The sequence below is a fragment of the Cryptomeria japonica genome, chromosome 10 (genome assembly GCF_030272615.1).
Source record: "Cryptomeria japonica chromosome 10, Sugi_1.0, whole genome shotgun sequence".
Lineage (NCBI taxonomy): Eukaryota > Viridiplantae > Streptophyta > Pinopsida > Cupressales > Cupressaceae > Cryptomeria > Cryptomeria japonica.
The window spans coordinates 34,426,595-34,442,043 of record NC_081414.1 but is presented as its reverse complement, the minus strand read 5'-3'; positions in this window follow the sequence as shown (position 1 = coordinate 34,442,043).

The following is a 15,449-nucleotide window of genomic DNA, read 5'->3' as shown; positions in this document are numbered from 1 at the left end:
CTAAGTTTAGCTTAAGCATAGAGTTTAATAAACTAATAATTAAATAAATAGTTATTAGCTAATACAAGATAACTCTAACACCCCCCCTTAAGATGAACTTAGGGAGTAGCTAAAAAACTAAATGCATGAAGCAAAAAATGCAACTACATGATGAAGGCAAATTTGGGTTCCGGCAACAAGGCCTGATGAGGTACCCAATCACAACCAAATCTCTATGAACCAGAGAAATAGAGAAAACCACGTGGGAAAAAACTCTACTCCAAAAAGAGATGGAAAAGCAAGAAGAACACCACTGAAGTAGGAAATAGCTGCAAACATTGTCGAAGAGTAACTGCTGATCTGAAGAACCTCCACTGAAACAGAACGTGACCAGGTAGAGAAGACTGTAATCTGCATGAGTGCTCTCAAATGACACTACTCGAATCAGATGGAAAACAAAGGCAAACAACTGAACTCAAAGATACAGATGGCATGAGACACCAAAGCCTGAAGAGTTGATCAATCGAACCAAGGAAGCATTAGAACCAACAGGACAAACCTCCCCATAATGCTGAAAAGGGAGAGGGACAGGTACACTGAAAAGAACGGCCAACAAGAACTGCATGACGAAGAACCAGGAACATTGAAGGTGCAGAGAAAGTACATAGTGTCGTGGAAGGAACACTCACTTGACACACATCATGAGGCTAATGTCGTGGAAAGAACACTCACATGACAAAGGTAGATGGCAAACAAAAGGCAAACACCAACCCCCCCATGGCACTTTATAAGTAGTGCATGTACAATAAGGCATAAGATGTGCAAGATACCAAGTAAACAATGCATGATGGCACTTTATCTCAATGCGTTGCATAAATGAAATTCTACAATTATAAGAAGGCTTGAAATAGAAAGAAGAACCAAAACCAAGACATCCTACTCAAAGAAGAGATCCCAGGACCTGAAACAACCAAGATATCCACTAGAGTGCTGAAAAGAAAAAAACTGAATAAAATATTCCTAGAACAGAATTTGGAAAGAAAAATTATATGTCTAGAAAGGACACAGGACAAGCTTTCCAATGATTTAAATTTTTCAAAAAATGGAGTTCGGATGCTCATTCTATGTCTCCCGGAGTGCAAAAGGGAACTTCTGGCTTTGACAGAAAAAACAAACCATCAAAAAAGAAAAATCAAAAGATCAAACCTCTAGATCTGGATAGAGCTCGAAAGAGCTTTCCGATGATATAAGGTTTTTGAAAAAGCGCCTCCGTATGACCAAGTTATGGCCAAAAGAAAAAACCCCTCTTTTAGGGCATAAAAAGGGTTAAATTTTTTTATTTTTTATTTTTTTTGACGAATTTGCAAGTACAACCATATGGATTTTTGTGTCGTGTAAAGCATGCCAATGAAAAAATCATGGGCCAGATGCACTTGTCATCGAAATAGGACGAATTATATATCAAAATGACTGGAAACGCCCTTCGAAAGCCAACGTTGAGGTCTTTTTTGGCCCAAATTGCTCTGAATCTTTTTAATGATTTTTTTTGACGAATTTCTTGAAATTCATGCCAAAAAATAGGCAAAACAAAAGAAAAAATTTCAGAACCCAAATTTGTCAAAATTTTATGTGGAAATGGGGGGTTTCTGGGCATTGCGAGTTCAACGGTGAGGTCCGTTTGAGCCCAAAATGATCAAAAACAAAACAACTACCCCATATCCAATAAAAAAACTCTGAAAAAAGCTTGAAACCCTCCTCCAAAAAATCTTATGAAAAATCAGGAACAAGCAACAACAAATGTAGGCTCTAATTCCATGAAGAAGTTGAGGAAATACAACTTCAGAGATCCCAAGAACACCTGCATGAAAATACCTGTCACAAGAGAAGAATGGAGGCACATAAAGCAAAAAAGCATAAATGTTCTGAAGAAGAAAATTATCATTCAGAAAGGGAATCAATTTAATGAACAAGTACAATACAATCCTTATAAAAGGATAATAGAAACCCTAAAGATATGCAACCCTAAAGAAACCCTAAAGGGATAATGTGTATTTAATATAGATTAATTATTAAATACCTACAATATTTATTAAATGCCTAGGTTTAGCTTAAGCATAGAGTTTAATAAACTAATAATTAAATAAATAATTATTAGCTAATACAAGATAACTCTAACACAACAAGACAATTATTGATGTGTCATTTTGTCAGAGGCTCTATCTTGGTAGGCGGTGGGGCTAGACAAGCTATTAATCATTTCTTTGACCAATTAATATGGCAATGTGTGAAATTGTATTTTTGTAAATATTATGTTTGTTATAGAACATGATGCATAGAACACTACATACAAGTTGATTATTTGAATAATATTTGCCACAAAGGTATCTATCTCTCTACAAAGCATGTTGCATTTATATAAGAGCCTATGCAAAATTTGTGAGGATATATATATGAACCTTTATGACCCTTAAAGCATAAAGGAGGTGATCTAATGTTCCACAAAACTAATAAGTATCTCCATAGTTGTCACTCCTAGGTGTTACTATAGGTACTTAGTTTAGTGAATCTTCTTAGATTATTGTACCTATAATAGGATTGATCAACTCTAATAGGCTTATGTTCAAGTGCCTAAAATTTCACTAGCCACTATAAACCTACCACCAATACTACACTCATTAGCAACACCATTAGAACCACCCAAACTTTACCTCTACTCTTCTATTTCATCACCAAAACATTACCACCATTTTGTCAGCCAATTATTTCTTGGGCATCCTAAGTTATTGCTCACCCTCTACCACTCATTTCATGCTAGTGAAAACAATCCTTTGAGAAGACTCATCTCCTGTCTAATGAGGTTTCGTTATTTGGTATCCAAATTTGAGAGGCCACAAGTTCACCATATGACATCCTTTTTTTGCATTTTTTAGAAAGTAGCTTTTTTTCAACCTTCATAATGGGGTCAGTGGTTTCTACATTTGATGCTATATTTGATTATCATTTTTAGTTCCTCAAATTTTTTAATAACAAATCCTTAAGTTTGTAACTTGAAATGCCTAAACAATTTTGTTTTTACAAGCCATTTTTTAGTGTAGGATTTTATACTAGGGTTGTAATTTCAACTTTTTGCCAAATTGTGGAACTATAAAAACTAATATAATTATAAACTGTATGCTAGTAACTACAATCAATTATAAGGTTCCATTTTGTACTTACTTGGGAAAATTTGTTTATTTTTAATTTCCCAATAGAAAATTATAGGAATATGTGCCAAAATATTTAATGGGATCGTTGTAAATCCACTCAATTATGAAATGTATTCCTTTACTTATTTTGTTGGTTACACAAAATACCATGGGGTGTGAATTAAAATTTCATAGTGAGAGACTTGATATGAGCATGGAATTGAATAGAAAAATAGAAGAATTGTTGGAATGAAGTCTCATTTAGAAAAGGATGACCCTTGGGTAGTGCTTGTAGTACTTTTTTGAAAGAAACGTGAAGAATGGAAAACGTGTATACACTCTTATCCAATTACCTAGGAAGTTCACTGAACTTTGATAATCTATGAATGTTGTTCTTAAAGGTGAGCCAGATGGTAACTCAATTACTCTTCCTCTTGTTAATACATTGTATTCAAACAACAAGTGATTTGAATAAACATATGATGCTCGAGCATATTATAAATTATGCAGGGTTAAGGGTAATTAGACTCAATCATGTAAGGACCTTAAAAATAATGTACAAAACCTTATTAATAACAACATTATCAAATTGAAGGTATCAATGAAAAATGAAAATCTTCTAGTACATACAAAGAAATAGTTGATTGCAAATATAGACAAATCATTTTTTTTCCAACCCATAAATAATATTCATGTACATGATGATATAAATTTGGATGGTGTGAAAAATGAGGATATATCATATCAGCATGATCTTGAGGAAGTCATTAAATTTTAATGTTAAATATTCTCTTCCTCCAACTCCATTGATTATATTTTCAATGAGGAGATACCACAAAATAGTTGTCATGGTCTATTATACATATTAGGTACTTTTAGATGTGTATGACATATTAACTTTCTTACTGATACATGCCAATATTATGTCCGCATTGAATAACTATTATCCAATTACCATATGAAACACTAATAGTATGCACATTATTTAATTTAAGACGACTATGGAATGATTATCAATGCATTAGGATGAATCATTTCATAACTCCAAGTTGGACTAAAGAACTATTAGATTTTTCTCATTCTATTTAAATCATATAATAAATTTGTGTCTTGATTTGATAGGGCTCATTATAATCCAATATTTGATGCTAGTCACTTCACATTAAAGACATTTATAAATATTGTTAGGTTCAAAGTACCATTTACCCTATAATTTTGTGTATATTTTATGTGTCTCCAATACTCTTGGAAGGTATGCTTCAATACTTAGAGTGTAATTGGATAAGTAATTTATAATGTGTATGCCTCTATATTCTTAGTATTTGTTGTCATATGCATTCATGAAGGAGGTGGAGGACAATGGTCATGGTTATAGTTGACTTTGAGGAAGTGTTTGTGGCTCTTTCCCATTTCTAGATGCTACAAGGAGAAGTGAATCTAGTTATGAGGGATAGGCCTCACATGAGTTAGTGGAATAAAAAATAAAGTGATATAGTTAAGGATCTAAGTTGTTCGGGAGTAAGGGGTCAAAGATTATTTGAGATGATATTTTTTATTTATATAATCATCGATTGATCCCATGTTGTACTCATGAACTCATTTGATGTATTTACTATTCTTAGAAGATGCTCTCCACGTTAGGCTTGGGTTTTTTTGCACGATGCTATGGTTTTTGTATCCATTGTTTTGGTAAAAATATGTGGTCTTGGCTTCTCTCTTTGCCTATTTATTGAAGGAATAAGATGATGTTACCATCTCATTATGTATAGGTACATAGGTGTTGTTTTATTGTTGTGAAATCTAGAATGTTAGCGTGTTAATATTATCTTCAAGTGAATTTAATATTAGTACATACTTGTCCTCTTTCTCTACTATTTTTTTTTATGAAATATTTTTACAATGTAAATCTCATGTATGTACAGTTTGTTGATATTTGTATCTAAATGATATTATTTTATGGTAATCCTTGATAATAAAAAAACATTTATGTATTTTAATACTATGTAGAAGACTTTATTTCCACACTTTCAACATATTTCTCAACAAAGACACTATAAAACATGCCTTGTGAAAGGAATGCTATCATACACAAGCAATAAAAATAGCTCAAAAGATATTGAAACAAAAATCTTATCATCCAAAAGTAAAGGAGATTAAAGTGGATAATTATATAACGAAATAGACAAAAGGAATATACAAAGAAAGTGTGAGTGTTATTCATCAACAACATATAATCTCAAGGATAATTTCCAAATAAAAAGCCATCCAAACAAGAGAGAAGCAATAGGAAGGTTGTGAAGCCAAACAATTAATTAGATAAATAAATGATATTGGTACAAGATACAATAAAGAAACCCTTGTTATAAATACAAGGATGAGACCTTCGGACATACTATGAATGAAAATTGTCTTGGTCTTATGATATGAGACACATAAAGTAAAAGATAAGTAAGCTTGATTATTTAAGTATGAACATGGGTTTATATGAAATTAGTTAGGTAATATACCACGTTTACACCAACACCCTCTTTAGGTGCATCCTAGGAAGTATGAAAAAATATTTAAAGATGCAAAGTATGGGTACCAATTACAAGCCCATGTTAGGTATACATGTGCAAAGAAACCTCTCACTAGTGAAGTAAAGGATAAAAAATCATAGGAAAAAGTCCCTCTCCAAAAGAGAGAAAAGAAGCAAACAAACATGCACAATTTATGGGTGAAATAAAGAATAAATATGACTCCCCAAAGAATAAATCTACCACCAATTTATAATATGTATCCCCCCATATGAGAGAGAAAGAGAGACTATGCATGCCCCCCAAAATGAAGTAGCTCTTATACTAGACATGCACAAATGATGGAAGGAAGTGTAAGGAAGTTAAGTAGCGGAAACAACTTCCTACACTAACCTTGAGAGGAGGGTAATGCAAAACTTTTTCAGATCATTACAATAGTTACAGAAAATAGAAATAGATATAATAGCAATCATACCACAACACAATGATTTATGTGGGGAAAACCCTTTCGGGAGAAAAACCCCACCCTCCAAAAGCAGCTCAATATTTTATTCAGCAATCAAAACAGATTACAAAATACTTGCAGAGCAAGCTCTTCGCAGGAGTAGCACTAATCAGAGATTCAGAGGCAACTCAATAGCCATAAGACTCTTACACACAACCTCTATCTCACACACCTCATAAATAGGAGATACAATACAAGAAACCGTCAAACGGTATTACAAAACCATGGGCTAAAACCACCCAATAAGGTGTAGCCGACCTTATCTCCCTTCTATGACATGTTAAAGCACACATCAACACGTGTCGCTCCCTTTTACAGCTCATTTATGTATTCGATACAAATTATTTTTCCTATTTCAGGAGTACAAACTTCCGGAGGCCATAACTTGAGAACCGGGTGTCCGATTGACGAACCGTTTGAAGCGCCGGAAAGCTCGCGAAGTGATCTATCACCTCGTAACCCGCTTCGCCAGTTACGGAAACTTTTCAGGACATTTAGGAGCCTCTAAAGTCCCTAAAATTAAGTTTAAACATTTTATTGCACCCCTCCAAGACGAAAACTTTAATATCTTCAAAACTAGCTGTGACCTTGCAACGCAAATTTACCGGAATGCTTATCTAGCCAACCAGAAGCTTCAGGGAGAGTTTCACACCATTTCGTGCTCAAATAAAAACTTACTATAAATAGTAACCTCGCATAAATGCAAGGTTGAGACACCATTTTTCCCAACAGGAAGGAGGACTCAACATGAACCTTGAAGGAACACTTCCATCGCTAGTGTATAATACATATCCTCTCATAGGAGATAAAAAGAGTGACTGTATCCACGCAATAATGAAGTAGCTCCTACACTAATGACGAACACTCAAAGATGAATGGTAAAGATGATCCAAAACTAGCAAACAACATTTCTCCCCTTAGGAAGAAACAAATTTAATGGTTTTGGTATAGAGAATGTCATTCCAAGAAGAGATATGAGGCAATAAATATCATGATGTGTTCCTTTGAATTATTTTGAAGTGTTTGCATTCCATAATTGAAGGATTACATAATGGAATAACACAAAATTAGTGCAATAATTTTTCAAGATTTGTGAAGAATAATCTCCAAAGAGAATGATAATGTGATAGCAGGGTGTTGTGATTGTCAGCAAAGAGGATATTGGTATCTTCAAGTGTATTTTTTATAGTTGCAATATTAAATATGAGAGACTAGAAACATATTGTTTAATTAAAGTATTTGAAGTCATAGTGACACTAACCTCTAAAAAGTTTAGGAGGTGGAGGAGATGACAAATTAGCACACGTTTCAAGAATTGGCATGGATGAAATAACACCAGGGTTCAAGTAGTCAACATTATTCTTAAGACTACAATCCATATTAGATGTATAATTATAAATATCAGTCAAAGGAATTACAATTAACCATTCCAATAAAAAAATCTCACCACTCATCAAGTCTCTAAAAATAATTGAATCTAGTATGTGTTTTGTGGTGTACGCCCTTGGTCTCTTTGCGTTGTGCAACGTAGAGCTTGGGTTTGTGACATGGCTTAACCGACTCTTATGAATTCATTAAGTCTCGTATCAAGAATTAACAATTTGATCTTTTGGTTCAAGTAGTCAACATTATTCTTAAGACTACAATCCATATTAGATGCATAATTATAAATATCAGTCAAAGGAATTACAATTAACCATTCCAATAAAAAAATCTCACCACTCATCAAGTCTCTAAAAATAATTGAATCTAGTATGTGTTTTGTGGTGTACGCCCTTGGTCTCTTTGCGTTGTGCAACACAGAGCTTGGGTTTGTGACATGGCTTAACCGACTCTTATGAATTCATTAAGTCTCGTATCAAGAATTAACAATTTGATCTTTTGGTGCAACGACGACCGTGTTTCTAGCAAGTGATATCAGAGCTTGGGTCATAGGTTTGAACTGCTTGCTTGCGTTGGGGAGGGGTTATTACGAGATGTGCACCCTTGGTCTCCTTGTATTGTGCAACGCAGTGCTTGGGTTCATAACATGGCTTAACTGCCTCCCATGGTTTCATTAAGTCTCGTAGTTGTATTGGGAATTAACAGGTTAATCTTTTGGTGCAACGACAACCATGTTTCTAACAATATGATCTCAAAAGTCTTTCCTACTCCACTATGAACAATCTGATAGATGGAAAGGAGACTGGTTGGTAAGGAAGGAACACACGGTGCATCATCAAAAGTTCCTTCTCCAATATACATATATACTTTCTTAAAAAACACTCACAAATGTTTTATTCCCAATAAAAATGTGTAGTAAAATAACAAGCATCAAATGAAGAGAACATACCCTGTGATGTGAAGTTCTAAAATCAAAAAGTTATATCCTTGAATTAATAATTGTAGATACACAAGGTGCCTCGTCTTCTTTTATATGTCATTAGCCACTCTAGTTGTCCTTGATTGTAGAGATGATGATGATGTCAAAGAAGAATATGAACTAGATAACAGTGTTTAATGCAGTTTGGCATTGTACTTCTAAGTAAGGTGCTTCAACTCATCACTTTTTTTTTGTATACAAATGGTGCTCATGATGTTCCTATTTCTTGTAGCATGTACATTTAAATTTCCCTTTCTTAGGTGTTCCCCCATAGAAAAGGAAAAGGATTAGAGGTATTCTTTGATGTTGGTTAATTGGTTGGCTTGTTATTTTTGAAGTCCTTAATATTTTAGTTTATTTACCTTGCTACATAAATATTTTTTTAATTTTATTCTTTGATTAACAATAAGAGTGGATTTGGAGAGTTCAATATACCTTTCTACACCATCTCTGTGTACTCCTTGGTGAGTGAAGTAGAGAAATAATCAAGTGAAGGCATATGGATTGTAGTACTAAGGGAATACCTAGTGACATAAAATATAGAAGCAAAAATTAAATAATTAGGACCAAGTTTAGAAAGGATGTAAACAATCAACTAGGTGTCATGTTTCTTAATACCACATTGTTTCAACTATAATCTTAGTGAAGAAGTCCTAGATGCTATCAAATTTAGTAGGATTCAAACTAATGAGCTTGTTCTCTAATTGAAAAACTCACAAACTATCTTTCTTCCCAAATAAACTCTCCAATGTAGTTAAAATCCAATTCAATATTGTGCAAGACTCGGTGTGAAAAATGAGTCCAAGAGAAAAAAAATGCATAATATTTCATAGGCTTCATCAAACGGATTTGGGCAACTTCATGAGTGGAGCTAGGCCTCCCCTCTCTCTCGACAACTTCGATCGAGTCGCGAGCGTACATGTCTCTCGGGAGAGAAAGGGGCCCAACTAAAAGTCGGGGTGAGAAAAGGGAACCCGAGGGTGGGTGGGAATAGTAAAGTTTCGTATACCACTTTCTCTTTTCTACAATAGTTGTTGGTTCAATTTTTATACCCGTTGTAACTTGGTAGAACTCTAATTTCTTTAGTTGCATATCCATTTATTTTTTCCACCCATAGTAACATATGGAGTGAGATAAGTGATCTAGGATTGATTTATGATATATACAAACAAGTAAAAACATAGAAAGTGAAATAAAAATAGACCACTTACAATATAAGTAATCAACCCTCTCATACAAGAGTAAATTCCACATTTTCATTTTTTCCAAAAGATATGTTAAAGCATAAAATTTGAATTTAAACTACAATGATACACACTTGAAGAAAAATCAAGAAAAACTAGATACATGGTTGAAAATTACACAAAATTAATTATACAATACTTATTTATTTGTGAAAATCTTATATTGTATGGCCAAGTTTTGGCTCCCCCCAAAAATAGCTCCTTTGTGCGATAAAAAAGAAGCCTTAACATTGTTTGGGTGACTTATGGGCAGTGTCACTGGGCCAAGTTGAACGAAAGTAGTAGAAATGGTGACATGAAGGCTACATAATGGTGTCAAACTTTGCACTGCACAATAAAATTAAGGCTTGACAGAGTTGGTATTATATAGGGGCTCCATTCCAACATGACCAGGTGCTTGTTCTAATAGCTATGTAGGTATTGATATTAGCCTTATGTAGGCTATATGATCTACTTTTTAAAAAGAAAAAAATAACTTATAAATAATAAAATATAAATATTTACGGATCCATACATTCATATGGATTTTTTATTTAAGTTTTTTGTAAACCCCCAAAAAAGTTTACATTTTTTCGATGCCAAAACTTATCATGTTTTATATTGATTTAAAGAGTTTTGGGCATTTTGAGTTCAACCACATGATTTGTTTTGCAAAATGATGATTTTTTTGAAATCTTCAGGTTGAATCTCTTTAAGAAGGGGAAGGAAATTATAGATTTGGATTTTTAATACCATGGAAGTGTTCTTTGTCAACCCCATAGAAGCCTAAGGATCACATGTGTAATGGTGAAAAAGGGGTGATGAGGAGATCAAGTGGCAAGCTTTACCCTCCTCAAGGAAGGAGTGAAAGTTTCACAAAGGGACCCTCTTCAACCTCTCACACACATTGCATTAAAAGAGGGGGTTGAATTAACTAGATCCAATATCAATGGAAAGAGATTGAATGCTAAGTGAATTGACAATGAATTTGAAAAGTAAAGTAACCCCTCTTTCAGAATGGACAAGTTGAATTAAGCAATTTGAGACTAAGTGTAAAGATGACAAAGAAATGATTATAACTTGAGATAGAGATGCAGGATGAAGTTGTGCACCTGGAATTAGCAGTAAAATGTCAAGACGAAGCTCCCTTGTAAATTTGAACGAAAGTTGTCGGGACTGGGTTGAAAGGTACTTGGTCCTCCAAAACCGAAAAGGGTGTTTCCGTCTCTAAAAATGAAGCCTAAACCTGCAAATACAATTGTGCACCTGCAACCTCAAGAGAGGATGCAATTGAAATGTTGATAGAGTTGTTTGAAAGGATATGTAGAATTGAATGTCAAAAGAGATCTCCACTTCAACGGTTCAATCCTTGGATTGAATGCAACACCTAGCCTTGAAAGGAGACTTGAGATGGTCAATGGATACTTGAATGGACACTTGAATGCTTGATTTCGCTTCGGATCACAATTTCCACTTATTAAACTTTTGTATGCCTTATTGACTTATGCAAATAGGAGGGAAAAATGTGTCTTATATACTTGGCAATTAGGGTTATTTGACTAATTTTTTCATCTTAGGCCGACATAGAAAACCTTTTCCCGCTTCACCATTGACAAGCCCGATGTAGGGTTTAAGTGGAGTGGGCCCAAAATAGGGCAAGGACAGGGGCGCCACACCCCCATCTTGCCCTAATCCAGGACATGAAGTGGGAATAGGCAGTGCAGGATGCAAGGAAATTCATGTTTCAGGAGGTGTGAGCATGTCTTAGGTCTCCAGTCAGGCTTAGAGATTCATTTTGCCAATGTGGAGACCCAAATGCGGTCAAAAATTGCAGGGTCGCAATTTTATGACGCTACAACATGCAACCTTAAAAAACTTTCAAATAAGACAGAAGCAATATAAATACTATGAAATGAGAGAATTCATTAGATGTGTAAATGAAATTAGTATAATATACAATGCATAAACCTTTGTTCTAAAAATAAGAATGAAACCCTTGGATATACTAAGATAATGACAAGTGCCTTAATGCTATGATGTGAGACACAAAGAGTAAATGACCTAAGTCAGATTAAGCTTGTAAGTGTGAATATGACCTAATATGAAACTAGTTAGGTAATACACCATGTTCACACCCCAAAAAAGAACAAATGAAAATGACAAAAGACAAAGTACTTCGAATACTAGAATTTCATGTGCAAAAGATCACTTTGAAACTAATGCGAGAATTTGTGGTGCATCAAATGCTCATTATTCATTCATAACCACAAATAAGGAAGCAATACATTTGGGTATGAAAAGTACATAATACAAAGGAATACGAAGAAGAGATAAATGTGATAGAAAAAGTGAGTTACAAGGAAGAACAAGAATGAGTTGACATAGATAAATTAGAAGGCTTTTGTGGGGATGATGATGAGACTTTTGAGGAAAATGTTAAGCTTCTAAAGTTTGTGCAATAATACATGAACACTAACAAACACATATACCTATGTTTAAATTTTTTCATGCATTTACCTCCTTGCTTTTGAATTTTGGTGTTTTTAATATGCCTTGTTCTTGTGCACCACACGCTCATTTCTCCACCTATATTAGTTTATGTGATTAATTTCCCCCATTATGGGGGTATTTTCTTTTTTCCATTTCCCTTGTTTGATACTTTTGCACCTTGGTATATAAAGGCATTTAATTGCACTCTCGTGTCATCCTCGTATACCTCTAAGCATAATTTTAATACCATTTATGTTTATATTACAAGTCTACCAGGAACACCTCAATTCAAGCATCTCAAAAGAATATATATATGCATTCCATCATCTAAAGACATTTACATGATTGCTTGGTATCATTTTTTCTTAGCATTACTACAAATTTAATATTTTACAGGGGTTAGAATAGGAGAACATGCCCCCTAGAAACCCAACCACCCTTTAAAGGTATTGTTAAAACCACAAGTCCTTAGAGTATATTAGACATTAATAAATTTGGTGATTAGAGCATAATAGAAATCAATAAATTCAATGAACTTGAGAATAAGAACATACAAATTGTAGGATCATATATGTGGCACATAAAGGATATCCTTGCTCTTGGGATCACCCACATTTGTAGTCTTCAGTCAAATATAGACACCAAAACTTGTGTAGAATTGAGAGAAAATAATACTCTTAAGGTATTATTTTTATAGCCTTGACATTAATCAAATGCAATGTCTGCATAGCAATTATATCATGCCATGGATTCATGAGTACTTTGAACTCTTGGTTGGTGCAATTGATTGCTCGCCTTTTCATTTTGTTTGGTGTGTTGTGGGAGTTTGTTTTCTTGCAATGGCCTTTTTGGTTGGCATGTAGGGATCAGGGTAAAAGTAGTGGCGATTTTAGGGATAAATTTGTTGCTATTAAAAAGGTTACCAAAAAATGGAAATGATAAGTCTTTGGTGAAGATGCAATAGAAAATTACATGAATTACGAGACAGGATATTTTGAACCCTGGTCTTTTTCTATGGATGGTGAGAATGTGGGAAATTGCTAAAGAGATAGATTTGTGTTACTATTTGAATGGTAATGGTGAAGTTCCTTCTAGATTTTGGTTATACTCAAGGTAGGTGAACTGCATGTGCAATCCCTCTCTTGAGCCTCCATACTTTTGACCATGACTATTTCTTTCTTGCTTCATGATGATATTGGAGATGTCAAATATCAAGTAGATGTCCATTTTAATTTTTTTTGGAACATCTTCATGTTATCAAAATGCTTAAACTTTATCTCAAACATGCTTTGGCATAAATTTGTCTATGCTTGAAGGTTACTCTCCTTACAGATGTCATCCTTGTGGACTTGGATTGTTTCAAAGATTACGAGGTAGATGAAGATGGAGTTGCAAAGAAGTATATTGGTTTGAATATGCATTGTGGAAATGTAATTTTATGTTTGGGGAGCCATGAGGCCTCTGGAATTTGCCTCAACACATATATTCCTTCCTTGCAAATTTTTTAGAAACATATAATTTATGGGTTAGTTTTTTGATAGGGTCTCTACTACTCTGTGTGTGTGTGTGTGTGTGTGTGTGTGTGTGTGTGTGTGTGTGTGTGTGTGTAATTAGGGCAATAATATAATTAAGTGCCCTAACCTCTTTTTTTACTTTGTTTCACTTTTTGGAAGAGGTAAAAATTTATTAATCAGGAATAACCACTACAAAGTAAGAAGGGCAATATGCCCAAAAGAAAACTACCAACAAATTGAGAAACAACCCATCAAAATGGACCCCAAGTAGAGACACTAGTTATCATGTCTTTTCCTCCATAACTAACTTCTCTAACATTTGAGAATAATTTAGGGACAAATGTCGGGCTAGTCACCAACATTCAACTCATCCATTTGCTCTGAAGCCCACTGAAGCCCATTTAGCCAAATAATATGTCACCCAATTCCACTCTCGAGGAATATGATGCAATGAGATAGAATCCAGGGAATCATTCAAACTAAGAATCTATCTGACCAACAAAGCCAATTTCAATTAAGTTAATCCAACCTCTACTCATTAAACATATCAATCACCACTTGATAATCTGATTCACATATAATCTTGCACCAGCCTAGGGCACAACCTCTTTCTAGTGTCTAACAAACAGTAAGAGCCTCCATAAAATTATTAGTTTGTTGCACATTATACATAGAAAAGAAGAATATGACAAACCCATAACTATCTCCACCAATACCTCCAATCCCATCATGCTCGAGATTCCTCAAGGAAGAACAATCAATATTAATCTTTAGAACTCCATGTGGAGGGGGAGACCACCAATATTCTTGCTAGATATTCATTTTGGCATGCCACCTCAATATCAACAAGGAATATCCAATACCATAGCCAAGCTCAAATTTTGGATTACAATCAAATCACTTTGGTCCAAAGCAGTAGAAAGGTCACACTTTGCCAATAAGTTTTCTTAGAAGCATGCTAGTAATCCTTTACCACACCCGATATACCAACATTTTCTTATCCTAGAAAGTCATGTGATTTATTTATATAGCTAAAGTTTCCAAAGAATGAAAGTAGGACCAATATACGAAGCTACTCTAAGAAAGGAAATCTTAGATGGGGGTCCTCACAAACTACCCTAGAACTCAAGTAGAGAAGTGACATGAACACAAGTTTGGTTCCAATCCTCGAACCAAAAGTGCCAAATCTCTCCTGTAAAAGAACATTAGAAGAAAATTTGTAAGGAACATTCATCACTATTATCGCAAAGAACACATATAGAAGGCCATTTAAATCCTCTCTTTTGTAAACTCTCCCAAGTGAGGCACCTATTTTGTGAAACTATCCAAAAGAAAAAAAATACACGAGCCAAAAAAACTTAATCCACACCTACTTCCACAATGAAATACCAACACTCTCATAAATTTGCCTATCTAACTCCAAGTAACCTGAAACAACCAAGAACTTGGCCTTTGGATCAGGGCCCCAAGCAAGAACATCTCTTCCCTATAATTGCAAACTCTACCTACCAAAATCGCAACAATACACCTTTGAGCCTCCTCCAAACCTCCTGGTGGCCACTCATAAAGTTCTTTCCATCTAAACCCCTCCACTTGGTTCAAGTCTTTAATTGTTTTAAAGTCTTCAACCCTGTTCTAACTAGCTTCAAGAAAGCTATTGCATAAGGATTGCACA